A 27,977-nucleotide genomic window follows, 5' to 3' on the forward strand; every position below is an offset into this window, starting at 1 on the left:
TCTTCATACAACCTGTTGACCTGCAGCAGGAGAACAAACCAGCTGACAGATACAAAGCAAACAATAATGAAGCTGATGTGTGTCACAGGTCCTAAAACTCACCTCTGTGTCTGTTTCCACAGGAGGTCCTGAAAAACATGCAGGTCAGAAAATAAACGTCTGTCTTTAAGACACATTACAGGAAGAAGAACCTGAGGAACTAAACTCAGGAACAATATGAAGAACTACACATGAACTACAGTTAGATAAGACACATGACTGATAAAGAATCAAAACTATATCAGTCAGATTCTGTTGTCATAAATAAACATTCGGTGCTCTTTTTACAAACAGACTGAACTTCAAAGGTGGAAACAGCGCGACAGAAACGTCACACCTGACTTAATTCATGCAAACTGGGACATTCTGAGCTGAGACAGATCAACCATGGTGCCATGTTTTCCTGTGTGTTTTATGGTTATTTGATAAAACTGTAATTTTGAAGGATTATTTTTGAACATATCCAAGTGAGACTCTGTCTTGGTGATCGTCACCATCAGATCAGTAACACCGTTCAGTCCAACGGTCTGTTTTCACAGCAGCTCTGAGATTATCTGGTGTTAACATGACGTAGACACACTCTCATCGTGGTGACTGGATCAGAGTTACACTGATTTTATACAACAAAAGGTGGAAAACTGTGGAAGAGAAAAAATCTTTTCTATTTGGTTGTTTTGTTTAAATGGTGATAAAAAAAATTAATACTTTGTCATCATAAACACCTTTTAAAGGCAGATTTTTTACCAACACACTGAATAAGGCAGCAGATTATAGCGTACATGCTGAGTGTTGACATTTCTATTGTTTGACAGAATATTAAATCTGTGCCTTACCTCTGGGTTTAGTGGTCCTGCTCTTCGTGTAGAAAATCAGCAGAGCTGCTGATAAGACGACGATCATAACGACCAGAATCAGACCCACATAAATCAGCACTTCTGCAGGAGTTTAACAGAGAAGATTTCTTTTACTCACAGTGTAAACATGTGGCCTCCAGGTCTGTTCATGTAGCAGTAAAGTTGTGCACATACAGAGTAACAAGTTGTGCTGCAGAAGGCAGAAATGTGCTGATCACAGTCTATATCTGTCATCTAGCACAGATCTCATGTAGTGCTGCTCTGAGGAAGTCAGCCATGTTCTCTCTCAGCTGCTGTGGTGGAAACTTATTTGTCATTTATTTCTACAGTTTTTCTCTTTTGCGTCACTAAAAGATCAGAGTGATTCTTCCACAGCTCTTAATGTGTCATTCTTGTATCGTTCACTCATTAATGGATCTTCAACACATATAAATGTACATATACACCGCGTTCCAAATTATTATGCAAATTACATTTTCCTCTAATTTTCCCAAGTAGTCGATTCAAATGACAGTCGGCAACCATTAGAGTATCATTAAAATGTTACTGAACAAAACTCCCATGAAAACAGTATCTTTTTCAAAAATAAAAAACTTAAAACGCACTGTTCCAAATTATTACGCAGACAGAGTTTCAAAAGTTTTATATGTTGTAAAGAACTCTAAATGGTCATTTGTAGAATTTGCAGCACTAGTAGATCAATTTTACTGAAATCAAAAGCTATTTAATCAAAAACATCTTAACAGGTCAAGTTAAATATTAACATAGGAGCCCTTATTTGATAGCAGTTTTACAATTCTTGTATCCATGGAACTTGGAAAGTTTCTACTTGAATGTTTTTGCAGGATGTCAGAATAGCCTCCCAGAGCTGCTGTTTGGATGTGATCTGCCTTCCAACCTCATATTTTTTGCTTGAGGATGCTCCAAAGGTTCTCAATAGGATTGAAGTCAGGGAAGAATGGGACCCACACCATGAGTTCCTCTCCTTTTATGCCGATAGCAGCCAATGATGCAGAGGTATTCCTTGTAGCATGAGATGGTGCATTGTCTTGCATTAAGATGGTTTTGTTGTGGAAGGCACCATTCTTCTCTTTGTACCATGGAAGAAAGTGGCCAGTCAGAAACTCCACATACTTTGCAGAGGTCATTTTCACACCTTCAGGGACCCTAAAGGGACTGACCAGCTCCTTCCCCGTGATTCCAGCTCAAAACATGACTCCACCACCTCCCTGCTGACGTTGCAGCCTTGTTGGGACATGGTGTCCGTCCACCAACCATCCACCACTGCATCCATCTGGACCATCCAGGGTTGCACTGCACTCATCAGTGAACAGGACTGTTTGAAAATTAGTCTTCATATAGTTCTGGGCCCACTGCAGCCGTTTCTGCTTGTGAGCATTGGTTAGGGGTGGCCGAATATAAGGTTTATGCACAACTGCAAGTCTCTGGAGGATCCTACACCTTGATGTTCGCAGGGCTCCAGAGGCACCAGCAGCTTCATATATGTGTTTGCTGCTTTTTAATGGCCTTTTAGCAGCTGCTCTCTTAATCGGATGTATTTGTCTGGTAGAAACCTTCATCATTGTACCTTTATCTGCACAAACACGTGTGTGCTCTGACTAAGCCAAAAATCTCTTAACATGGTGATCACGCTTAAGTTTTTGTGAAATAGCTGAGTTTTTCATTACATGTCCAAGGCATTCAACTATTTCATGCTTCTCAGCAGCAGAGATCATTTTTCCTTCCTATATTGCTTGAAAATGGTGGTGTGCTAATAATGCGGAACATCCTTCTTTAGTAGTTTTTCCTTTAATTGGGCTCACCTGGCAAACTAATGATCATAGGTGTCCGAGATTGATTTCAGTCATGCAAAGAGCCCTGAGACACAATTCCATCCATGGGTTTAATTGAAAAACAACTTATTTAATCTTTATGACACTTAAACACAATTTGCATAAAAATTTGGAATATGGTGTATATAAAAATCTATAATGTACCTGAACTTCCAGAGGAGGCTGATGAAGGTGTGGAGCTTCCTGAAGTTGAGCTTAAACTCTTTGTTGTTGGTGGTGTGGAGGCTGATGAGAGAAACACTGAAGCTGAAAAAGGTCTCAGAGTCCCGTTTGGTGTTGAAGTGGTTGAAGCTGTGAACAATGAAAGCATCAGAGTCATAATAAGACCACTTGAAGCAGTTTATATATCTGCATGTGACTGACGTGGTTATGAGCTGTTTGACAGCAGAACTGATGAAACTTGATGTTTCAGATAAATATAACATCTGTAGGTGATTTGAAAGAAAAGTAGCTGCCTTTGAGACGTGAAACTTCTGTCACACCTTCAAAGACAAACACGACTGTTAGCAGAAACTCACCTTCTGTGACAATCAGCTCAAAATCATAGTTTGGATCTAGCCTCCAGGCTCTGTCCAAAGAGCACCTGTACCGTCCTGAGTCAGACTGTTTCAGCTGTGTGATGCTCACATACAGAGTAAATGGGTTAAAGCCTTTGTTTTCATATTTAATGCTGTATCTGCTGTTCTGAGCTGCATCATCAGATGTTTCAACAAGAATGTTTCCTTTTTCACATTTTTTCTTACAGAAGAGTTTCCTCCTTCCTGAGGAATCAAACCTGCATTTAACTGTGATGTTTCCTCCTTCCTCTGCTCTGTGGGTGAGAGTTTGTGCTTTTACCAAACCAGTGTTTCCATCCTGAAGTGCGGCTGAAAGGATGAACAATTATTAGTTACAATCTTACTGTAGATTAAATGTTTTTTAAAAATTTTAATTATGATTTTTAATTTTAACTGATCACAGAAGTTCAGTTAACTTCACTTTTCTGTTTTCATTTTACAGCAAACTTCCTGTTTTATATGTGAACACAAAGCATCTGATGGGGAAGATTCAGAGTTTAAGGTTGTGAAAAAGATGTAACGTGAGGGTTCACTAGATTGTTGGAATCTCTCTGAATAATTAGGAACAGCAACATGGAGACATAACTTTCTTAGCAGCCTCTTTACCCTCAGCACACAGCCCCAACAAAAACCAACACTTCCTGTGTACCACCCTCATGAATACTTCACTGGCCCCTCAGAAGCCAGGAAATCTTATACTCAGATCAATGCAGGGAAAACAACTAGGTAGATATAACACTTATTACTGCTTTGAACATGCATGTGTAAACATTCAAATGTGTAAACATGTAAATATCAAAACACGTAACCACCAAATAGCTACATAACTGGCTCTATAGATTAAATGTGACAGATGATTATTAATTTGAACTGATCACAGAAGTTCAGTTAACTTCACTTTTCTGTTTTTATTTGCAAACATCAAACTTCCTGTTTTATACACAAACACAAAGCATCTGATGTGGAAGATTCAGAGTTTAAGGTTGTGGAAAAGATTTGTTATTATTTATTATTGTTAATCTTTGATGACATCATCATCATCTGTTTCTATGTTTGCATGTGAAATGAGTGTTTTAGATCTGCTGCTAAACATCCAAACGTTTCAGTTCAAAAAGAAATGAAACACAGAGTGTTTGTTTCATCAGTATTGTAAGTCTGTCTGTCAAAGAAGAGTAGAGGAAAAGTATTTGATTACAGATTCAGTGTACAACATAAAGTAGAAATTTTGGGGATCAAACTGGTGTGAAACAAAATAATTTGCAAACTGCAAGAAACAAGTTTGTGGAAACATTTAAATTCCACACGTTTATACATTTCAAGGAGTTTTCTTGTGCTTTCAAAAAGCTGCATGTTTGAGTGACTCATTTCCAAACTTCACACTATGTTTAACCACAGAAACCAGTAACTATGAGAGAGAACAAACAAATGAAGAAGGGAGTTGTAAAACTGAGTGATTACCTACAATAAAAATAAAATGGAGAAAAATAAGATAATAAGAAGAGAATTTACTCACTGAGGAAGATGAAGCAGACCAAAGTGTGTTTCATCTCAGAGCTCTGATGGTTTAATGCTGCTTCTCTTCTTCTTCACTTCAAACCAGGAACTTCTTACTTCTCTTAATGATGAGGTCACGCCTTCAAACCACACACACACACACACACACACACACACACACACACACACACACACACACACACACACACACACACACACACACACACTCCTGCTCTCTCACCAGTCTTGGTGAGTGATGCGATCCTCCTACAAGGCAGATACATCCCCGCAGTCTGAGTGTGTGTGCAGGTCTGGATCCTGGAGGTCACGCTGGAAGGATCCATCTAGTGGAATCACTGGACTCTCCTCATGGAGCTCATGGCTCAGTAAAACAGCTGACAGAGACACAGAGCATCGTTGATCACATGAAACCGGAACTTGTGCGATTTTAGCGGCTTCTCCCGAACATTCATCTGACTGTTAGGGGCCAGCTGATAAACTTCAACAGCTCTGACTCAAGGACAACTTTGATGGAGCTAAACTTCAGCAGACGAGACAGTTTCTGTCTCTAATCGCGAGCATGTCAAGTTACTTGGAACAACGTGACACCGAACTTCCTGTAAATTTCCAAAATAAAGGCTCCTGTTCGATTTAGCAGGAAGTGGAGCAGATAAAACTCTTTTTTTTTAGAAGACCAGTATGTATATTTAAATTTATTTAAATAAAGAATAACTAGTTATTTAAGCCAGCCTGTCTCCAGCATGGTTATAAGAGGTGTTAGTTATAATACAATGGCCGTCAGTCCTGCAGATCAAACAGAACACTACGATCTTAATAATTAATTTTTTCTACATCTGATGTTCAAAAAGTTGTTTTAAAGTTATTTCTGGAACTTTTCTAAAAATCTGCATAAATGTTCTTCACCTACATTTGTTTAAGTAAATGTAGAAAAGCAAACATGTTATTGTTTGCTGGCTTGGCTCTATATGTCAGACCTTCTACACCCATACACTCCACAAAGGTCTCTCAGATCAACTGACCGGTCACTCCTTGCTGTCCCCATGTCGAGACTGAAACACTGGGGGGGACTGAGCTTTAGCTGTTGTGGCCCCCAATTTATGGAATAAGCCTCCCCTCCATATTAGGCTGGCCCCAACACTTGACATTTTTAAATCTCTTTTAAAAACACACATTTTCTCCAAGGCATTTTAGGAGTATTACCAGAGTCAGCTTGTAGTAAGTTTTAGTTCGCTTTTGGCCGCTCTCAATCTGTTTTACTTTGTTAATGTTGTTTATTGTATAAATAATAAATACTCATGTTGTATTTTACTAATGTTTTAATATTTAATATTTACTGATTTTTATTGTTTTAATCTTTTAACTTTGTTCGTCTGTTTAATGTATGGTTTTTAAACTTTTATCTCTGTTTTTTATCAGAAGGCATTTTGGTCAACCATGTTGTTTTTAAAGTGCTCTATAAATAAAGTAAGATTGATGGTTGATGTGCATCACTGACTGTTGAGTCACCGACCACCATGAGACGATCTGAGACGACCAAACATGGAAGCAGTGATGTCATCCCAACATCCTGGGGGACTGTGGAGTTGCACCGTTAAAGCACTTGATGGAAGCGTAGACCCTGACATTTAGAGGCGTGCCAACGCTGGACTTGATCCATTGCTCTTACTACAGTGCTCACTCTCTTTGTTTTTTTGTTTTGTTTTTCAAGAAAAAACAGATCCCTGTAAATATTTTCTGTATAACTAGAGTTTGTACAGTTTTCCTGAGAAAACTGTATTAATCAGATATTTGTAGAAACAGTGACAAACAGATGAAAAGTCCATCATGACGTGCTTTTGAAATTAAAACTGCGCAGCAACAAAGGCAGAGTCGGGGATGGGAGACTGTCTGTGATCACAGGAAGACAAAGAAACAGTTCCTGTTTTAATGGAAGGTTTTATTGCTTCAAGATATTATTTAACAAAAAACATTTGATCATAAGCAAATATTAAGCTTTTGTCGACACAATAAAAGAGCAAAACTGATAAATCCAGAATAAGTATAAACATTCATGACCACAGGCCTATCCCAGCTCTCATTCACATTATATTTACGTTATTGTATCAAATATTTATTAATTTATTTTTTGTGGCAAGTAAAATGTTTCAGACTTCTTTTAAATTTATTCTGATCATAACTTGAATCTTTTGACATTCAGACCTTCATCCAGTCTCTTCTGACACTTGAGCTGTGAAGGGAAACATTTACCAAGTGTTTATCTTCACTTTATTGTTTTTACATTAGAAATGATGTTAAATGTTAAATTCTTTGTGTCTGATTTGACAACACAGACAGGTGACACAGCAGTTTAGCTGAGTTCCAGTGTTTAAGTTTAAATACACATCATCATAAATAGTTGAGCACATGCAAAGTCAGCCACCTGGAGCGTTGTTGATGACTACATCTAAGGACCTCCCTCCAAGAACAGCCTACCTGCTGGCTGATCTAATAACTCTCCATACTCCCTCCTATATGCATCATTTTGTGCAGCTCTGAATCTGTCCGACAGAATCACAATAGCAAGAATAGTTTTTCAAACTGGGAAATATTCCAGTTTGAGAAAATGAAAAACAGAATCAATTATCTGTTAAACTAAATTAAAAAGCCTGAAGCCTGGAGGAGACGATATCAGCTGCATCACCACTGGGGGGCGCTGTTGATGGTGGGGATATGGGAAATTCACTTCAGCGTAATCAACTCCATTCATGTCATCGTTAGACTGAAAGAAAAGTGACGTCAAACTTCAGACTCTTAAATTAAATGATAAAGTTACGCTCAGTGTGTTGATGAAGCAGAAATGAACAAAAATAATTAAAATTTCAAAAAAAAAAAAATTAAAACACTAATGCAAAACAAATCAACAGCAGCACAAATTGTAATATCTTGATGCATTCTCAATCTTCCAGGTAAGTAAATCTCCAAAAGTTGATTCTGTTCATCTGGACGTAGCGTTTTGTGGGAGAAACGTTTCGTCACTCCAAGTGACTTCTTCAGTCTCAGCTGACTGCAGGTTTCCCCAAATCTTATAAACAGTACATTTGCATAATGACTGAAACCAGCCCACTGAAGGAACAATGGGCTGGGAGGTCAGTTCCTTCATCATGATTATGCAAATTCTCATGACAGTTGATTAAAGACCACTGATCAATAGCCATGAGAACCACTTTGTACATGGTGTTGTTCCAGGGTAGGATAACAAAGACCTCTTTTCCACTTCTTCCAAGTCACTGGTTCAGATATGTGGATGACACCTGGGTGAAAATCAAATATCAGGACGTGCCACAATTCACTGATCACATTAACTCTGTGGACCGACACAACAAATTCACCAGGAGTATATGAAAAGTGGCAGGTTTGCCTTCTGTGAGATTTCCATCAGTAATGAGCAGTGATGGGAATAACGGCGTTACAAGTAACGGCGTTACTTTTTTCAGTAACGAGTAATCTAACTAATTACTATTCCTATCGTTACCGTTACAGTTACTAACAAGAAAACACGGTCCGTTACTATTTTTCAACAAACAGACGGTTGAAGCTGTGTTCAGCTTACAGCTACTTCCGTGCAACTGATATAAGATGCGGTAAGTAATCTGGACGCTACAGCTTTAAGCAGCTGCGCGCTCCCGCGGACGATAATCACGATCACTGTCTAGCACAACACCTGGAGCTAAGGGGGCAAAACAATCGCATGAGTGCTGCTGTTTGACTGAGGAAGAATCACATGACCACTTAAAGACAAAGCAAGAAGTTTTTAAATTGTGTTGATAGGCCACGTAAAACCAGAGTCATGATAAACAATATATACACTGTGTTTTTTCCTCAATAGTTTTTTTTACGTTTACTGTCTAAGGACAGCGCAGCAAGAACTCTCTGCTTATGAGAGAAAAAAAACAAAACAAAATCAGCGGAAGTTTTAGGAGTGACGGCGAGAGAGAGAGAGAGAGCAGAAAAAGAGAGAGAGCGAGGTTTGAGATGTGAGAGATTTGTGACGTTTAGCGTGTTTGGAGTGTGTAGTTAATGTGTTGTCTTGTGTAGTTAGTGTGTAGTGTTGTGGATAGTTTTGTGTTGTGTGTCAGAACAATGAGGCGACTGCTGTCTCCAGGTAGAAACAGGAGTGATACACCTGCTGCTGTCAGACCTGCAGGTATCAGGCTGTGATGTTCTCCTTTATAGTGGACAGACATTATGTTTTTGGAGTGGCACAAATAATTTGTGTGGCATCTTATTGAAGAACAGCTGATTGTTCTGTAAATAGTTTGAAATGGTTATTTAAAAAATCAAGGTAAAAGGTAAATGGATGCAAATAACTTTGTTGTTTGCAAAACTTGTGCATAGGATTTTAAAATTGACAATTAATATTTGCATTTAAAGTTATGAAATATGATTCATTAAAAATGTTTGTGGTTGTTACAGTAAAAATAGAACTTTTTCTACTCTGATTTTATGTTTTTTGTCTGATTTAGTTTTTAACCTCCTAGGGCCTGCCGTCCACATATGCGGACATCACATTTTTGGTTATTTTGACCAAAATACTCAATTTTGCTCTACATGGGCCTGATATCTACTTACGAGGACATTATACTGCTACTGTTCTATCAAAATTTAAAATGAATATCCTCATTTGTGGCTCTCATTTTTCTTAAAAACAAAAATAAGGTAAAAAAAAAAATCTGGAAATTCTTTGTTTTTACATTCATCGGGCCCCAATATGCCCAAATATCAAAGAGAAATTAAAAATGCATGTCGTGGAAGAGTTCGGGCCTTAGGAGGTTAAAGGTGAAATGTGGAGGGAAAATCAAAAATAGTGAAAAATGGCCAATTATACCCTGGACCCCAGAGGGTTAAACTTTTTTTTTTTTTTTTTAAGTAATGCAATAGTTACTTTTCAAGTAATTAATTACTTTTAGAATATTGTAACTCAGTTACTAACTCAGTTACTAGTTACTTCTTCAAAAAAGTAACTATAATTAATTACTTTTTCAAAGTAACTTGCCCAACACTGGTAATGGGGGACATCTAAAAGCTATGTGTACCAGAAACCTACGCAGTATTTAAGGTTTGACTCTCATCATCCACTGCAGCATAAAATGGGTGTCATTACGACGCTACAACACAGAGCGAACACCATCCCCACTGACACAGCAGCCAGGGAAGCAGAAGAACAGCACATCAAGAAGGTGGTGAGTAAATGTGGTTATCCCAGCTGGAAATTTGTCAAAGCTGGGAAGGCGCCAAAATAAGCTCCAGCCGATCCAGGAGAGAAGGACAACCGCTGACTAAGCGAAAACCCAAAGTGATCCTGTATCTGTCAGGAGTATCTGAGCAGTTGAGACGCATTTTTTCTAAACACCGCGTCTCTGTGGCTTTTAAACTTCAAAACCAATGCGCCAAAAATGAGTCTGGCTACGATGATGGCACAACACAGAAGAGCTACCTCGTCAGGCCAGGACTCTGCAGTCTATTTACACCTACAGGCCAGTGGACACTCTTTCAAGGATGAGGATGTACACATCCTGGACAGGGAGGAACGCTGGTTTGAGCGCGGAGTCAAGGAGGCCATTTACGTGAAAAGGGAAAGACCATCTCTGACTCGAGGAGGGGGCCTAAGGGTACATCTTTCACCATCTTACAATGCTGTGATTGCAGCCATTCCCCAACTCTCTGTGAATGGTTCTCATGGCTATTGATCAGTGGTTGTTGATCAATGGCCATGAGAATTTGCATAATCGTGATGAAGGAACTGACCTCCCAGCCCATTGTTCCTTCAGTGGGCTGGTTTCAGTCATTATGCAAATGTACTGTTTATAAGATTTGGGGAAACCTGCAGTCAGCTGAGACTGAAGAAGTCACCTGGATGAGTGACGAAACGTTTCTTCCTCAAAACGCTACGTCCAGATGAACAGAATCAACTTTTGGACACAAAACTTTTTCAAAGTTTACTAGTTTTAATTTTAGTTGAGTTTTAGTTAGCTCTCATAATCTTGAAGGACAGACTTCTATCAGGTTGTCTGTTACAGGAGAATTAGACTAACTTTGTACAAACTGTGATTATTTTGTTGAGGAAGAATCTCTGTGCCATGCTCTGTTTGGCTTTTCTGTAAATAATCTGATCATAATGATATTTTCCTACTAAATAAACTGCATCTGTTGACAGACAGAAGCTGATTTCAGGCATTTTCTTTGCATTTTTCTTGTCAGACTCCTGTTGTTAGCACATAAATCTGTTTCCACTGTGACATTATGAGTAATTTCCTACAATGTGTACTCCTAAATGTTTACTATTAAAACTTGTTTACTCAGGTTTAGTCTCCAGGAAATGAATGTGCATTAGTGTGATGAATACTGAAGTGATGAAAACACTGTTGTCATGTGTTTCCTGTAGCCTCACCTCTGGGTTTAATGGCTCTCCTCTTCATCAGCAAAGATGCCAAAAAGATGCTGATGACAACGACCAGACTCAGACGCACATAAAGCAGCACATCTGCAAGAGCTTAACAGAGAAGATTTCTTTTATTCACACAGTGTAAACAGCTGTTACAGCAGTGATGGTGTGAGTGTGTGTGTGGCTCCTCCTCCTCTACAGGATTTGTCCTCCTCACTCTGACCTCAGGTGTTTCCCCTCATAATTGTGGGCGGGGCATATAAAGAGGAAAAGCTGGGCTGTTGGGCGATTTGAGGCAGTGTGCGCGGTCATCATCGTGTCACTGCTGTTGAGTACTGAGTTGTTGTCTTTTTAATTTTTTATTGTGCATGAAATTATTGAATGAAGTAATTACTCAGAAGCATAGAAATTATTTATAGTTTCACCAAGTTTGCTGTTGTACTTTCTGGTAAAACTTGAGCAGCTCCTCTTTCTGCTTCAAACACTCAGTAACAACTACAGCTCCCACAATGCTTTACTCTGTGTCTGTTACACTGACACTTGTGAAAAAGCTCTGAAACCAAACAGTGACTAATCACAGTCTATATCTGTCATCTAGCACAGATCTCATGTAGTGCTGCTCTGAGGAAGTCAGCCATGTTCTCTCTCAGCTGCTGACCTGCTGTGGTGGAAACTTATTTTTCATTTATTTCTACAGTTTTTCTGTTTTACGTCACTAACAGATCAGAGTGATTCTTCCACAGCTCTTAATGTGTCATTCTTGTGTCGTTCACTCATTAATGGATCTTCACCACATGTAAATCTGCATACATATAATACATACATACAATCTATAACGTACCTGAACTTCCAGAGGAGGCTGATGAAGGTGTGGAGTTTCCTGAAGTTGAGCTTAAACTCTGTGTTGTTTCCATTTTTTGTGGCGTGGAGGCTGATGAAGGTGTGGAGCTTCCTGAAGTTGAGCTTAAACTGTGTGTTGTTGGTGGTGTGGAGGCTGATGAGAGAAACACTGAAGCTGAAAAAGGTCTCAGAGTCCCGTTTGGTGTTGAAGTGGTTGAAGCTGTGGACAATGAAAGCATCAGAGTCATAATAAGACCACTTGAAGCAGTTTATATATCTGCATGTGACTGACGTGGTTATGGGCTGTTTGACAGCAGAACTGATGAAACTTGATGTTTCAGATAAATATAACATCTGTAGGTGATTTGAAAGAAAAGTAGCTGCCTTTGAGACGTGAAACTTCTGTCACACCTTCAAAGACAAACACGACTGTTAGCAGAAACTCACCTTCTGTGACAATCAGCTCAAAATCATCGTTTCCATCTGGACTCAAAATTCTGTCCAAAGAGCACCTGTACCGTCCTGAGTCAGACTGTTTCAGCTGTGTGATGCTCACATACAGAGTAAATGGGGGAAAGCCATTGTTTTCATATTTAATGCTGTATCTGCTGTTCTGAGCTGCATCATCAGATGTTTCAACAAGAATGTTTCCTTTTTCACATTTTTCCTTACAGAAGAGTTTCCTGCTTGCAGACAAATAAAAGCTGCATGCAACTGTGATGCTTCCTCCTTCCTCTGCTCTGTGGGGGAGAGTTTGTGCTTTGACCAAACCAGTGTTTCCATCCTGAAGTGCTGCTGAAAGGATGAACAATCATTAGTTACAATCTTACTATAGATTAAATGTGACAGGTGATTATTAATTTGAACTGATCACAGAAGTTCAGTTAACTTCACTTTTCTGTTTTCATTTTACAGCAAACTTCCTGTTTTATACGTGAACACAAAGCATCTGATGGGGAAGATTCAGAGTTTAAGGTTGTGAAAAAGATGTAACGTGAGGGTTCACTAGATTGTTGGAATCTCTCTGAATAATCAGGAAAAGCAACATGGAGACATAACTTTCTTAGCAGCCTCTTTACCCTCAGCACACAGCCCCAACAAAAATCAACACTTCCTGTGTGCCACCCTCATGAATACTTCACTGGCCCCTCAGAAGCCAGGAAATCTGATACTCAGATCAATGCAGGGAAAACAACTAGGTAGATATAACACTTATTACTGCTTTGAACATGCATGTGTAAACATTCAAATGTGTAAACATGTAAATATCAAAACACATAACCACCAAATAGCTACATAACTAGCTCTATAACACTTGTATACCCCTCTTTGTATATCAAATTATATTTAAATTTACCTCTACACTTTACAAAGATATAAAAATGAGTTTTGACTTTTTTTTTTGGCTACATCATCATCATCATTAGCTGTTTCTATGTTTGCATCTGAAATAAGGGTGTTAGAAAAGCTTTAATTTTAAAAGTTTGTCTTTTAATGAGTAAGTAGAGTAAAAGTATTTGATTATAGATTCAATGTGCAATAAAAAGTAGAAATTTGTGGGGATCAAACTGGTGTGAAACTAAAAGCAATTGCAAACTGCAGTTGTTCAGTGTAAACATTTAAATTCCACACATTTGTATATTTCAAGGACTTTTCTTATGCTTTCAAAAAGCTGCATGTTTGAGTGACTCATATCCAAATTCACACTATGTTTAACCACAAAAACCAGTAACTATGAGAGAGTAAAGAAATGAAGAGTCGATCACAGAAGTTCAGTTAACTTCATTTTTGTTTCGCACAAGAACGCAAACCAGGAACTTTCAGTGTTTAAAGTTTGTTTTAAGTTAAAAAAACTAGCTTTGATTTTTATTTCTCTTTGATGACATCATCAACAGGTTTTTGGCATATTTGAGAACTGAGGGAAACTGAGACAATGTAAACACACCAGATGATTAGAAGATGAAAAACACCAAGAAACACAACTTAATGAAATCAAGTTGTGTTGATTTCATTGTGTTAATGAAATCAACACAAAGAGACAAGGGGAAGCAAACTAGACACCACATACACGAGACAAGGGACTATCAAAATAAAACAGGAAGTAACAAACACAGCGATGAAGACAAAGACATGTAGCAGGAGATAAATAAGCAGATATATGACTGACTGGGGAGACAGAAAGGGAACACAAAAGTGATAACTAAACATAATCACACAAGCAAACCAGCAGTACAGAAAATAAAAATCAGATGCATTCGGAGTAAAGAACAAATATGGAGCTCAAACACAAAATTCATCTTAACCAAGAAGGAACCCAAAAGACTACAGAACAGGAGAACAGAACTATAATACAAGAACAAACCATAAAATAAACAACAGAAATCCCCCAAAACTCAAAATAATGACTAGTTTCAAAACTGAGTGATAAAATGGAGATAAAATTAAATAGAGACAAATAAGACTTAGAACAGAGAAAGTGACAGAAATAAGAAGATAATTTACTCACTGAGGAAGATGAAGCAGACCAAAGTGTGTTTCATCTCAGATCTCTGATGGTTTGATGCTGCTTCTCTTCTTCTTCGCTTCAAACCAGGAACTTCCTGTATAGCTCTATTTTGCTGCTGTGTTTCTTAGAATATCATATATCATGTCGCATCATAGATCACAGTTCATAGTCACGTCATCATTGTAATTCTCTGTCTGCAAATAAAGTCTTGCAAATTACCAGTGCCTCTGTGTGGATCTACATTTGAGTCCGTTTGGTCTAGTTTGGCCTTTGGCCGTGACATGAAGAGAGGGAGGCAGCATGCAGACACACAGAGAAATATATTTCCTCTCTTCATGAAAAGCTTTATTGGTTCAAGATATTAATTTATAAAACTGATTTGATCATAAGCAATTTGTAAGAGTTTGCAGACACATTTTTGCATGTCAAACGTTTTCCATGCTAAGTTAATTTGGTTTGTGCGTTGTGTTTATTTTAATCTGACTTCTGAGCACACAGACTGGCCACACCATGGTTTAGCTGAGCTGTGTGGTGTTATTTTTGTGCCTCTATTCTGAGCGCACGTAAAAAAAAATTTGCAAGTACAAATGTTGCATTTTGAGGAGAAAATAATTTTGAGCAAAGAAAAGTTTATATTGAGTGAACAAAATTCATTGCTGCGTGCAAGAAATGTATTTCAGTCTTTGTTATTATCCATATACACACACACAGCTGACGGACATCTGCGGACCTGCTCTCAGTGTGTCACTCCCGCTCTCAACATCTCTGCTCTGTGCATGCGCAACTCTTCCTGCACTTCATTATAAAATTGCCTCAAAACCAAAAATCACAGACTTGGATGCAAAAATTCTGATTGGCTGTTTTGGTCTCCAATCAGCTATCTAGCCACTGCATTCCGGAAACACTGTCCAAAGCGTAGCTAAATCCATTTTAGGTTAGTTTGTTTAGTTATTTTATTTTAAAAAATATACTTTTTAAAGACCATTGTTGGTTTTATTCTAGTTTAAACCAAATCTTGTTTAAACCAAACCTCTCCACTGGATTTAGCTACATTCTGGACAGGGGACAGCTGTGTCCAAATTCAGGGGTTGCATCCTTTGGAGGACCTGGCCTTTGAGGTCTAAGTGAGCCGGGTCCTCCGAAGACTGAGAGTGCTGGAAGTGCGAGGCTGTGAAATTGGACGTTCCATCTTTCAGATGTGCATCACCAGCTGTCTCACCTCCACAGACGTCTCCGAAAACGTCAGAGCACTTTTTGCAAATATGAAAATATCTTAAAAGTTTATTTTGTGACCCAAAAAGAGTAATATTATTACTAAGTAGCTGCCGCCATTTTTGGAAACTGGAATTGGCTGGGCTGCTATGAATTCTGGGATAGGTTGGGCTACGAAGGATACACCCGACTCATCATTCAAATCCGGGGAAAGGAGGATGCATCTGTCAGCCGCATTTGAAGGAGTCTTTAAATTTGGACGGCCTTTGTTGCATCGCTGTGACGTAATTCCCTACAATAGGGAAAGAAATAAGCCAAAAAAATAACATTTTTAAGTTATCTGAGTGACTTATATATTGTGGCGTGTTGGGGGAGCAGCTAGTTCTCTCCCATCATGCCTTGGGACATGTGCTCCTGTTTAGATGTTCTTGTTTTATTGTTTATGGTTATGTTACTTTTAACTGTTATCTTGAATGTTGTGTTTATACTGCAGTACAAAGTCACTGACAGTTATTGTTTTATAGAATGAATGCAGTACCATAACTGAGTTCTGTTATGCTTTTATTGACGCTCGAAGCACAGTGTAGCATCAGCAAGTTTTTAATAAAGAGCTCTCCCTACCAGCTTGGGTTCAAACAGCAAGCTCAATCTCTGTGTGAAGCTTCTTTGTTAACATTTCTCTGCATGCCACAATATTATGTTTAACGTGAGTAGCAAAAGACCGTGGGGGTCTGCTGCTCTCGCCAGCTTGAGTGACCATCGAACCCCCCGGCTATCTCTCGACATCTCCAAAAATGTCGGAGTGCTTCTGCAAATATACGATGTCTTGATAAACCAAGCAGATATTTGAAGTTCACACAGCTACTTTCTCGCTTGAAAATATCTTAAAAGTTTATTTTGTGACCAAGAAAGATTAATAAGAGTAATATTAAAACTTAGTAGCGCCGCCATTGTTGGAAACTGGAATTGGCTGGGCCGCGCTATGAATTCTGGGATCTGGTGGGCCACGAAGGATACACCCGACCCATCCTTCAAAGCTGGGGAAAAGGGGGACGCATTTGTCGGCCGGATTCGGAGGAGTCTACGAATTGCGGCCTCAGGAGGATGCAGCCTACGTTTTCGGACACAGCTAAAGAATCAGAAGTAAGCGCGTTGCTAGGACTGATTGGAGCCAAATTTAATTTCAAAAGACTACCCGACTGAAGCATTGATAAAAGCGTGGGTTTGTGCAAACTGTGCAAAAAGGAGTTTGCATACCACCGAAGCACTTCAACCTTACAGTACCATCTAAAAACAAAACATGTTGCAGCGAGCACAGAAACTGTGGGACCTGTTAGCGCTAGCAGTCCAAGTACCAACAAAAAGTGTCGGCAGGCCAAACTTGATGAAATTACTGGCTTCAGGAACAAAATTAGTAAGTCAAGATTGGACAAACTTACAAATTCTCTCGCAAAATGGATTGCTCTGGACTGTAGAGCACTATCAGTGGTAGAAGATAGAGGGTTAGAAAATGTGCTACAGTTGGCATCAGGTGATCCAACTTTCCAACTGTCGTGCTAACGGACAAGTAAAATTCAACAGCTTTATGACACTGAAAAGGAAGCAAAATTAGATGCATTACAGACAGCCCTGCTAATATGGAAGAACTTCACCAGGAGCAAACAAGACTGGGGCAACAGAAAGAGCCACTCATACAGGATGTTTCCACTCAGTGGAATTCAACGCTGGATATGGTTTCTCGTCTACTAACGAATCAAGAGGTTGTTTTTGCTGCTTTAGACAAACAAAAGCACCAGCTAGTCATTTTAACTCCATCAGAGCTGGTGACTGTCCTTGAGCCATGCAGGTAAATAAAAGTATTTTTTAACTTATTGTTACTGTTTCTTCAAAAAGCTCTATAGTTGACAGTTATTATGTTGATTAATAATTACTTTCTTGAGCTGTCTACTACAGGTTTGTGACTGAGCTTCTTGGAGGTGAGACATATGTCTCATGTTCAGTGGTTTTACCTGCTTTCTGCCTCCTGCATCACACCATGGAGGTCTCCGATGATGACTCAAACTACATGGTGAAATTTAAGACTGCCTTCACAAAGGACCTATACCAACGTGTAGCTACACTCAACCATCAGGGGCTCAAGATAGCTACTGTGCTTGAGCCACGCTTTAAGGATTTAAAGTGTTTTGCAAGGGTAAAGTGAGAAGAGATCTATACTAGGGGTGGGTTTTTATAATCGATTTATCGATTAAAATCGATTCTGGCTTGGATAACATGAAATCGATTCATTAAAATCCTGAATCGATTTTTTAATATAAATTTATTTTGCCCGAAACGCCAGAATCTCAGGTGAAACCTCACAAAATTTCAACAACCACCAAACAGCTAAGACAGTAAATGAGAGCAGGTACACGGATTCTGCACAAGGACGCAAACACACAGCGCGGACCCGCGGATCAGAATCAGTGAGATGTCGCCTTTCTCACCTGACGGATCTGTCGGCGGGTCCGCGCTTTGTGTTTACGCCGTTTTTGCGCTGATTCTAAAGCTGTTAGTTTTATCTCTCTCCAAACAATATTGACCGAACCAGCAGCAAAAGAAGATCCAAACTACGCTTCACATAAACATCGTCATGAATTCACTCTGACTTTTACTGTTTTGCTTCCACCACGATAAAATCACACTTCATGCACAGCTCTCTCTCTCTCTGTACTTCAAGAACAGCTTCTAAAAATCTGTTTTCTTCATTATTCGCTTGCTTGTTACGCACAAGTCTACCGTTGTTTACAGCGCTGTCGGCCGCTGGTTTTTTTTTCGTTTTACATACTTCCGAAAAGAAAACCTAATTTCTGCCGTTCAATACTGAACAAATTTAAACTTTTTAAAATTATGCAAAATGCAAAACGCTTAGCCGTGTCTCTAATAAAACCGCTGTAACGTCAGAGGTAACGTTCATATGTTGATTAATGGTTTTCTTTCGTTTTTGATGTACTGCAGAATATTTTTATAAAATACCAGGCCAGGAAAACCACCTTCATGTTTTTCTGTGTTTTATCTTCAGCTACTTTGACACAAAGGCATCTGCTGTGACGCTTACACCTTTGATAAAGTCTTGCGTGTGTCAGCTTCCTTTTTATAGATACAAAAATATGTAAATGTACTGATCTGAATTATAATATTTCTGACTGTCAAAATTTTCCAGATTCAAATCGAATCGAATCGAATTGAATCGAATCGTGGATCGAATCGATTCGGGACCTTGTGAATCGGAAACGAATCGATTCTAGAAATCAGTGACGATACCCAGCCCTAATCTATACCAGCCTTGAGGCCCTGCTGCAGGAACAGTGTAAAGATGCCACCACAAAGGAGCCAGTAAAGACAAGGAGCCTCCTCCTGTCTTCATTGTCTTCAGACTCTGATTCAGATGAGGAAGCCCTGTGTAACAGGGCCCTGACAAGACAGACTGCCCCTGCAGTGGTGGTCCAGTCGAGCAGGGACCCACCCACAGCTGTCTGTCCTGGCCTGCAAGTATTTGATTAGTCCTGCCTCTTCTGTCCCATGTGAGTACAGTCTCTCACATGGGACAGAAGTGGCAGTGTTCACATTTTGGACCAAGAAGAAGAGGCCGTCTATTTCCGCTGTGAATGACTATCATTGAACAGAGGGGGTGATTTATGAGCTCACCTATCAGCCACCTACAAACCAGTTTTGAGATCCCTTCTCAGGTCCTTCAATCCTAACTCACACCTTGTGTCAGGTGACCTCAGTAGGTCATATGATGGTGTGGGGCAATATATATATCACAGTGTCTTCACCCTAAATTGTTTTTCACACCTTGGCTCATGTGATGAGGCACATGATCAATAGTGGGCCAGTGACCACTAGGATTCAAACACTTGGGATTCTCCACCTCTTGGTTTTTAGAACTGAAGATGAAACATCTTCAAAAAGTTTAAGAAGTCCAGTTGCTTCCTTTTTCAATATTGTTTTTATGAAGAAGCTGAGTCTAAATATTTCCACTGCAGAAGTGAAGGAAATGTGTGTATTCTAATATTTATAAATTATTTTATAAAAAGAAAATAAAAACCATAAACTGTTAAAAGTGCCAATGTTCATGTTTATTTTCATTAAAAACATTATTTAAAGTGAAGAGATGCATTATTACTGCATCTCTTCACTTTTTGTCCCTCTTAAAAGATATCTTGTTTCCAAGCAGTCTGTTTCCTGCAACAGTTTCACTGAATTTATCCTACAGAACCATAAAAGCAACATTTTTTTTTATTATGTATCTGTTGAACTAAATTATAAGCGCTGTAATAAAAAAAAACAACTTAACCTTAGGCCTTCATCCTCGATTTTTCCCCCACACTCATTCTTTTCTCTCGTTTTTCTGTCCTTTTTCTTCTTCCAGTCCTCTGATTTCTTCTTTTACTTGTCTGACCTTCACACCCTGTCCGCTTCAGCATTATATCCACACATAAAAATATGAATAATAAAATTAATTTACAAAAATAAATAAAACAAAAACATAAAAAAGAGGAGTCTACAGAGAGTCTACGGTGCTCCTCTTGGAAAAGCAAATATGTTTGGCACAACAAAGCATTCAGACCATTATTCTGCTGGACAGGTTTAAAAAAAGTACTAATATATTCATAGTGAGGTAACAGTAGCGTACAGAGGAGGTGAAGCATCTTTGGTGTGGATGGCAGTACTCAGGTCTGAGGCATTGAGTAGACAACATCAGTTGCTTCACCACAGGGGGCGCTGCTGGTGACAGGAATGTGGGGAAAATGCACTTCAGTGTAGCAGAGGTTATCTGCCTTAAAGAGATAAAGAGGTGAGATCAAACTTTAGACTCCAAAAATATGTTATAATTAAATGATCTTGAATAGATAAACTACAAAAAACAAAATCTGAAAACAAACAAATAAACAAAAAAACATTAATTCTCATAAAGCCTCTGAAGCCATCTTTCAAAATACTTTTGTAATAAAAACTGAACATCACAACGTTGACACATGAAGGATTTACTGGACTGATTTTAACTGTGAAACCAGAGAGTTTGTATTACTGTCCAACACTTCAGCACAAATCACAATTGTATTAAATATAGATTAATCTGGATTAACCTTAACTTTTGATAGAGTTGTTTACCAGCAGAAAGGTGGGTTTTTTTTAATCACACTGAGTATGAAGCTGATATTTATTCAAAAATATAAATTCAAATATGGAAAGGATTTTATCTGCTCCAAACACAGAGGGAGAATGTTTATTTCTTTGTTCTGTCAGTGGAACATTTAAAAACTTTCTCGACTTTGATCTTTGTGTCTGAGAACAGATGAATTACTTCACTACACAAACAGTTACCTGGTTTATGACCTCAGCTTAGAATCACACCACAGTTTTACTCACGTTGTTCTGAGCAGAGGTGACGAGGCCGTAGATGCCTCCGCTTTCATCTCCACCTGAACGGGGACCTTTGGGGTGATCATAAACTGAAGACACTTCTACAGGAGGTGACCTGCTCGCTATGTCACACTCTCTGATCTCTTCATACAACCTGTTGACCTGCAGGAGGAGAACAAACCAGCTGACAGATACAAAGCAAACAATAATGAAGCTGATGTGTGTCACAGGTCCTAAAACTCACCTCTGTGTCTGTTTCCACAGGAGGTCCTGAAAAACATGCAGGTCAGAAAATAAACGTCTGTCTTTAAGACACATTACAGGAAGAAGAACCTGAGGAACTAAACTCAGGAACAATATGAAGAACTACACATGAACTACAGTTAGATAAGACACATGACTGATAAAGAATCAAAACCAGATCAATCAAATCTGCTACAATCAGTTTCTGTTGTGAGTCATAAACAGAGATGGCAGCGTTACTGTAATCCGATTACTTTTTTCAAGTAACGAGTAAAGTAAGGGATTACTATTCCAAAAACGGTAATTAGATTACCGTTACTTTCCCGTAGGAACGCTGCGTTACTGCGTTACTAAAACCGTGAGTTTTTTGCCAGAATGTCTCATGACAGTGACGTAAGCGAGTGCGACGTTCATGACAACAGCTGTGTGCAGATCAACAATGGATAATATATCCAGTGCGGGAGAGAGTATGAGCGTGCAGCGTTTAAAGCGTGGATGTACTGACCTTATTTTGAGTTTGATTCCATAAAAAGTGACAAAAACATTAGTGTCCATTGTGCGTGGGAAGAAAACTTCTTTTTACAGCGAAAAAAGCCCCTAAACTTCCGAGCAAGCACCGAGTGCGCTACGACGTAATAGGAAATTCACAGAGAAACTCGCGGATTCTTCCACTGAGAGCCGCGGCACACCTGCACCAGGGTAAACCTCCGCCTACCCCAGTCCTGCTTTACAGGTGAAAATAGAGCAACAGGACCGCTAGTCTTTGATTTTATTTATTTTCTGCTGTGCTTTACTTGCATCTATATGAAAGAGTGAGTGTAAACACACAAAAATTTTTATTTTATGTGCTGGAATGTGCAGAAAATAGGTTTAAATGTTAAACAAATTTCTTCCAGTCAGAGAATGTTGCATATAATTTATTTTTTGCTTGATGCATAAAGCTAAAAGATTAAAACTAATAAAACAGGTTTTAAAAAGAGACTTTTCCATTTGATTACATTTTCTATGATGGATTATGCAGAAAAAGTAGAATTGGGCTGAAAGATCTATCACTTTATCACCTATTGAGGTTGTAAATCGTGTTTTTAAAAAGTAACCAAGTAACTAAGTAATTAATTACTTTTGAAAATAAGTAATCGGTAAAGTAACGGGATTACTCTTTGGGGGAAGTAATCAGTAATTAGTTACTGATTACTTTTTTCAAGTAACTTGACCAACACTGGTCATAAATGAACATTCGGTGCTCTTTTTACAAACAGACTGAACTTCAAAGGTGAAAACAGCGTGACAGAAACGTCACACCTGACTTAATTCATGCAAACTGGGACATTCTGAGCTGAGACAGATCAACCATGGTGCCATGTTTTCCTATTTGTTTTATGGTTATTTGATAAAACTGTAATTTTGAAGGATTATTTTTGAACATATCCAAGTGAGACTCTGTCTTGGTGATCGTCACCATCAGATCAGTAACACCTTTCAGTCCAACGGTCTGTTTTCACAGCAGCTCTGAGATTATCTGGTGTTAACATGACGTAGACACACACTCATCGTGGTGACTGGATCAGAGTTACACTGATTTTATACAACAAAAGGTGGAAAACTGTGGAAGAGAAAAAATCTTTTCTATTTGGTCTTCCTGTAAAAATCTAAATGACAATTACACTTACATCAATAATCTGCTTTAAGACTCACCTCTGGGTTTAGTGGTCCTGCTCTTCATGTAGAAAATCAGCAGAGCTGCTGATAAGACGACGATCATAACGACCAGAAACAGACCCACATAAATCAGCACATCTGCAGGAGTTTAACAGAGAAGATTTCTTTTGATCACAGTTTAAACTTGTGGCCTCCAGGTCTGTTCATGTAGCAGTAAAGTTGTGCACATACAGAGTAACAAGTTGTGCTGCAGAAGGCAGAAATGTCTGTCATATCTGTCATCTAGCACAGATCTCATGTAGTGCTGCTCTGAGGAAGTCAGCCATGTTCTCTCTCAGCTGCTGACCTGCTGTGGTGGAAACTTATTTTTCTTTATTTCTACAGTTTTTCTGTTTTCCTTCACTAAAAGATCAGAGTGATTCTTCCACAGCTCTTATTGTGTCATTCTTGTGTAGTTCACTCATTAATGGATCTTCATCACATGGGCGACCATGACTCAGGGGGTTGGGAAGCTCATCTGTAACCGGAAGGTTGCCGGTTCGATCCCCGGTCGTCCTGGTTGTTGTGTCCTTGGGCAAGACACTTTACGCCTACTGGGATATGGGCCGATGGCGCGATATGGCAGCGCGTCAGTCTGCCCCAGGGCAGCTGTGGCTACAACTGTAGCTTGCCTCCACCAGTGTATGAATGTGAGAGTGAATGAATAGTGGAATTGTAAAGCGCTTTGGGTGCCTAGAAAAGCACTATATAAATGCAATCCATTATTATGTAAATCTGCATACATATAAAAATCTATAACGTACCTGAACTTCCAGAGGAGGCTGATGAAGGTGTGGAGCTTCCTGAAGTTGAGCTTAAACTCTGTGTTGTTGGTGGTGTGGAGGCTGATGAGAGAAACACTGAAGCTGAAAAAGGTCTCAGAGTCCCGTTTGGTGTTGAAGTGGTTGAAGCTGTGAACAATGAAAGCATCAGAGTCATAATAAGACCACTTGAAGCAGTTTATATATCTGCATGTGACTGACGTGGTTCTGGGCTGTTTGACAGCAGAACTGATGAAACTTGATGTTTCAGATAAATATAACATCTGTAGGTGATTTGAAAGAAAAGTAGCTGCCTTTGAGACGTGAAACTTCTGTCACACCTTCAAAGACAAACACGACTGTTAGCAGAAACTCACCTTCTGTGACAATCAGCTCAAAATCATCGTTTCCATCTGCCCACCAGCCTTTGTCCAAAGAGCACCTGTACCGTCCTGAGTCAGACTGTTTCAGCTGTGTGATGCTCACATACAGAGTAGGATATGAGGTAATATATGTTTGTTCATATTTAATGCTGTATCTGCCATTCTGAGCTGCATCATCAGATGTTTCCACAAGAATGTTTCCATTTTCACATTTTTCCTTACAGAAGAGTTTCCTGCTTCCAGACCAAGTAAAGTTGCATGCAACTGTGATGTTTCCTGCTTCCTCTGCTCTGTGGGTGAGAGTTTGTGCTTTGACCAAACCAGTGTTTCCATCCTGAAGTGCTGCTGAAAGGATGAACAATCATTAGTTACAATCTTACTATAGTTTAAATGTGACAGGTGATTATTAATTTGAACTGATCACAGAAGTTCAGTTAACTTTATTTTTCTGTTTTTATTTGCAAACAGCAAACTTCCTGTTTTATACACGAACACAAAGCATCTGATGTGGAAGATTCAGAGTTTAAGGTTTTAAAAAAGATATAAAAATGAAATTTGTCTTTTATTTCTCTTACATGACATCATCATAATCATCATCATCAGCTGTTTTTATGTTTGCATGTGAAATGTTTTAGATGTGCTGCTAATCATCCAGAGTTTTCAGGTTGTCACCGCTCACTTTGCTGTTACTCATCCAGTTTTTAAAAGATGAAATGAGAGAGTGTTTTTTTCATCAGCTCTACTGTTATAAGTTTTGCTTTCAAAGAAGAGTAGAGGAAAAGTATTTGATTACAATAACAAACTACAAATGTGCAATAATAAGCTACAAACGAAAATAAAATGGAGAGAAATAAGACTTAGAAGAGAGAAAGTGACAGAAATAAGAAGAGAATTTACTCACTGAGGAAGATGAAGCAGACCAAAGTGTGTTTCATCTCAGAGCTCTGATGGTTTAATGTGGCTTCTCTTCAAACCACCTTAATGATGACCCCCCCCACACACACACACACGCTAGTTTTTTGTGCAGACCAGAGTGCAGGGCGGTATAGAAATGGGGAAGCAAAGACTGGGGGAGGGTCAGATTGAGCACAGAGACGGGGACGTGTAACCAGGGTAAAAGTCATCATACAGAAATAGCAGAGGCAGGTTGCTAACAGAGATGTGACCTGATGTGACAGGAGGGAAAGAGGTTTGCAAAGAGGTTGTGACCAGCCTGTCCACCAACAAGGGGAGGCCAAGTCTAAACCACAGCCTCTCCCTAACAGTTTCGACCAATCAGATAGAAGCACAATTCCATATATAATCCTGTGTAATGTTAAGTGAGGGTCATTTTCTTTCAGCTGTTGGCTACAGCTAACTGTTTGTGAACTGTAGCTTTTAGACTGAAGGAGAATCCACATACATGTTTTGCACAATCCATGTACAATCCATGTACAAAACATGTACAAATCATGCTTGTGAATACACAGAAAAACAAAATTCCTCATTAAATAAAAAGTTTTATTGGTTCAAGATATTAATTTACAAAACAGATTTTATTATAAGTGAATTTTAAGCTTTCATAGACACAGACAAAGACAATAAAAGGACAAAATTGAAACTACAAACAATCATGAGCACAAGCCTGTCATGTCAGCTGTCATTCACATCATATTGACTTTACTTTATGTAATATATCTTATAGCAGCGGTCCCTAACGCCCAGGCCACGGACCGGTACATGAGTTGTTTGGTACCGGGCCGCGAGAGTTGAGGCTCGAGTGTGAAGTTGATGGCTCTCAGGATTTTTATCGCTTTTTAAACGTTTATCGTTTTTATCGTTAACTCGGTTTCCCTGGGTCTTTTCCTGTGTGTTATGAATAAATATATTTTTTTGGTACCATACTGGTTTTATTTTGTTGTATTTATCCGCAACACCTTAAAGGTCGGTCCGTGAAAATATTGTCGGACATAAAAAGGTTGGGGACCACTGTCTTATCGGACAACCCCATTAAGCAACAACGCCCACCAGGGTTTAAATACCTGGGGCTCTTCACCATCTGGTTGTAGAACTGAACAAGCCTCTCGGATGAGAGATGAACCGTCTTCACCAAACTTGATCAAGTCCACTTGTTTTCTTTCAGAGCTCCTTAGATCATAATGACCTGCATGGCTGAGAAGCTACACAGACATGTGAATGGTTGTCTGTCTCTCGGTGTCAGCCCTGCGACAGGCTGGTGACCTGTCCAGGTTGTGCTCTGCCTCACACTTTATGGCAGCCAAAAAAAAGGCTCCAGCCCTCTTGTGACCCTGATTTAGTTAAGTAGAAGGGAATGAATGGATAAAATGTTTAAGACTTTTCTTTTATATTGTGCATCATAACTTCAATCTGGTGTTCAGACCTTCATCCAGTCTCTATTGAAACTTGAGCACTGTATTATGTAAAGTTAAATATTATTATTATTATTTTTTTTCTGTCTTTTTATTGTGTTTGTTTCAGTCTGACTGATGACAACAGTAACAGGTGACACAGAAGTTTATCTGAGTTCCAGTGGTTTGATTAAAATACACACTAACATAAAATAGATGAAGTTTGCCACCTGGAGCCTTTTTTGCTCCAGGAACAGCCTACCACCTGGATGATCTAGTAACTGCAAGCTCCCACACTGTCTGCCCTAGATGCACTGGCTTACTACCAAGTTGACAAACATGGTAGAGTCATTTCAGAAGGCATCATTTTATGCAACTTTTTCACTGAATCTGTCCCATAAAATCAAAACAGGAATATTAATGGGACACAGTGAAGGTTTGAAACAGCCTAATCATTTATCTGTTAAACTAAAAGTAGCTGTAATGAAGACAACTTTCAGCGTAACTGTTTGACAGCAAGTTATAAAGATGGTCATAAACAGAAATATACTGTTGTATGGATTCTGTTCATCTGTTAGCCACCGAGGTTCCATCAGCAGCATCACTACTGATGTTTTTGGACAGATGAGGAGGTGAAGCAACTGTGGTGTCTGTGAGGGACCAAGCAGCCAAGGCATAGAGGACACAGGGGAGGAAAAAAAAAATCTCTTCAGAAAGGGTTTTCTTTACTTTAACCCTCAAAAAGAAAAAAAAAAAAAAAGGCAATATTCAAAAACATAATTAGCAGGCCCATAAAAGAGGTCAACTAAATATAACTCTACAAAAAGTAATTTCCAGAAGCTTAAACAAACAAAGTGGACACAACTTAACTCACAAAGTGACCTAATTACAAAGACACATGAGGGTCGCTTTTATAGTGGTTTGGTCAAACCATTTGCACACAATAGGGGGAAAACCAAAACACTAATATTAACTAAGCACAGAATAACCTAAGTAGACCTAAAACACCCCTGCTCCTGGTAAGCACATGGTTGGTCCTGCTGAGCAGGCATTTTGTTCCCAGAGTCCTCAGCCACGTCTTTTTCCCCCCAGACAGGAAACAGCCACCGCCCAAACCAAATCAAATCAAATCAAATCAAATCACTTTTATTGTCACATCACATGTGCAGGTACACTGGTACAGTACATGTGAGTGAAATTCTTGTGTGCGAGCTTCACAAGCAACAGAGTTGTGCAAAATACAATAATGTAAAACAAGCAAAATATAAAAATGGCTAATCTAAAAAGTAATAAATATATGTACAATATGTAAAGATATATACATTACTGAATGTGTATACT

The sequence above is a fragment of the Pelmatolapia mariae genome, linkage group LG20 (genome assembly GCF_036321145.2).
Source record: "Pelmatolapia mariae isolate MD_Pm_ZW linkage group LG20, Pm_UMD_F_2, whole genome shotgun sequence".
NCBI lineage: Eukaryota > Metazoa > Chordata > Actinopteri > Cichliformes > Cichlidae > Pelmatolapia > Pelmatolapia mariae.